The sequence below is a fragment of the Montipora foliosa genome, chromosome 11, assembly GCF_036669935.1.
Source record: "Montipora foliosa isolate CH-2021 chromosome 11, ASM3666993v2, whole genome shotgun sequence".
Lineage (NCBI taxonomy): Eukaryota > Metazoa > Cnidaria > Anthozoa > Scleractinia > Acroporidae > Montipora > Montipora foliosa.
In genome coordinates, this window is record NC_090879.1 from 17749910 (window position 1) to 17752409 (window position 2500).

A 2500-nucleotide genomic window follows, 5' to 3' on the forward strand; every position below is an offset into this window, starting at 1 on the left:
ATAGTTTCGGTGGTTTCGTTCCGGTGGTTTTGGTGGTTTCGTTCAGGTGTTTTAGGGTTTAGTACATGCCACACGAAACCATAGTTGATGTCAGTTGATGTAGTAAGTATGGCCGTGTAGCCGCGTCGAGCGACAGAAAGCGCGCGAAAAATGAAGCTTCGTTTATGTTTGGGTGAGTGAACCTGAGTTGAGCCTGCAATCCAATCAAAAACCAGTACCTGGTCAGCTGTCAACTTAAAAAAAACAGTTGACGTCGATGAGCTCTAAGCTTGAGCCCGCGATGTGGCCAAGGGTGACACTGGTCAGCGGATACACTGTTTTAACAGGTGTCAATTGATCAAAACATGGATGTTCAATAGACCCTATGCAAAAATAAATAGCCCAACTAAACTCGTTCGGGATAATAAATTCTTTAGAATTTTTGTCTCAAAAACGAGGTTAGTTGGGCTATTTTGAATATGAACAAAAGAATAATTTAAAGGCAGCCATTTTTGCATAGGGTCTATATCAAAGATGTATTCTGTAAACTAGTATGATACTGGTCACATTGGCCGACTAGCAATTCTAGAACCTTTGGCCGCAGTTTTGGTGTTTTTCAAATGCTAATCACGCCTGGTCCAACATCCACGCTATTGATTTTGAAAACGCGTCAATTATTGACAAAGGCACTTTTAGAACCAGAAAAACATTAGAAGTGTGGCATACCAGAGTGATACCTATAAACGCAGATAACAATCCTTGCCCGTTACCTGGGCAATATAACATTCTTTTTCACAAACATTCATAACCATTTACATTTTTATTTCGCAATTCACGCTTTTCATTCAAATTTTCTCATCGCTTTCTTATCATTCATTTTACCCGTCGAAGATTGCAGTTCGGGCAGTCGAGAGCTCGTAGTTTTTAATCATTTTAGCCAGAGATCGTTTTTTAAATTTCAACTATGTTTCACCCTGGCTGCGGCCCTTCAATATTATTATTATTATTATTATTATCATCATTATTATTATTATTATTATTATTATTATTATTATTATTATTATTATTATTATTATTATTATATTGGTGCATTCGCGTTAGAAAGAGGAGTGAGCAGGCGCCGTGAGGTTCAAATAGCCAATTTTTGGCTATAAGAACTCTACGGCGCATGTTCTCCTACATAGAGTTTCCCAGAGCCGTAAACAACAGAAATATTACAAAAATGAAATTTACTTTCCTTTCCATTCTATACGCATTGCAATCTACAGCATGCTTTCAAAACATGTGTCACCGCTGAATCATTAACTAATTGTTCGGGGCAAGCCAAAACAAAGATCGATCAAAAAAGCAGCAGGCATAGTTGTTTCATAAATGTAAAGATCTGTGGAGAGAAAAAAAAACGAAAAAAAAATATATTAAGAATGTGATTTTTTGTACCTAGGGGTCATCAACCTGCTGAAGATATGGTTGTATACTTCAACTCATAAACTCCTATCGGACCCAATAATCACATGCCAGGGCTGCACTCTACAGTATTGCCCGCATATTCTGCAAGTGCGAGAGTTTTGAGTACTAAAAAAAGCTTACTAGAATCCAAAGAATTTATTGAATGTCCGTGTAAAGAATCCCTCATCTTCTCCTACAAAAACACAAAAAAATACTGTAAGAGTACATTCAGTACATGGCACTGACTTACGTGTGGTGTATAGATCTACACTAAAAGTGCCAACATCGTGGGACTCGAACAACAATAATTGAATATTACTATCTTTTTCTTATTGAAAATCACTCTGCAGACAAAAAACGAAAAATGAAAATACGGCCTTGTTATCAGCCTTGATTAAAAATTCATCGTGACGGTTAGAAGACAAGTACGTCAATAAAAGTAATTTCTACGATTTCCTACCTTTCAGTCGATTCCCAGTTGTCAAAAATTGTGCAGTTGATGCTTGAACGTACTCGAAGGTCTGTAACAAGGGACGCCCATGCAAATAAGCGCAAGCTGTAAAAGAAAGAAAAACCTGGTTTCAACTGATTCGAGACCCAAACTGTTTGCCAGGGGCTCTGTATGACTCTCACACCTTTTGGGTTATTTCCAGGAACCATCTTTTGATAGGGTGAAGTTGGAGTGCAATTAGCGCTCTGTGATAGATGGCACTCGTGTAAGTAACTGCTATCTGCTGGCGAAAGGAGAAAGATCATCAGTTGTTTCTTTCAATTCTCATCGTGGGCCGAACCAGTTTGCCATGTTTCTGAGCCTTACTTTATGCCTTTCAATTGATTTTTCTTAGGGTCTGCAGAACAGCCCCTCTCCCCAGGGACATTGGTCTAACAACTTACATCACTAAGATTAGACCTGTCTTAGAATATGCCTCGCCTGTCTGGGGAGGGTTGCCCATTTACCTCGAAGAAGAGCTACAGAGAGTGCAGAATAGATGTCTAAATGTCATAGGACTCCTTAAGGATACTGTCGAGTCACTTGTAACTAGGCGTCAGAATTTGACGGGGAAAGAATTTAAGC

At 38.8% G+C, this 2500-nt stretch overlaps 1 long non-coding RNA gene across 1 annotated transcript; it reads right to left on the reverse strand.

Moving 5' to 3' along the window:
• Window positions 1-1289: 1289 nt before the first annotated feature.
• On the reverse strand, window positions 1290-1969 carry LOC137975088 (uncharacterized). The gene is made up of 3 exons (XR_011117542.1): window positions 1886-1969; window positions 1567-1618; window positions 1290-1360 (listed from the first exon to the last, which is right to left on the reverse strand). It is a non-coding gene; the product is annotated as an uncharacterized lncRNA (long non-coding RNA).
• Between the last annotated feature and the right edge of the window lie 531 nt (window positions 1970-2500).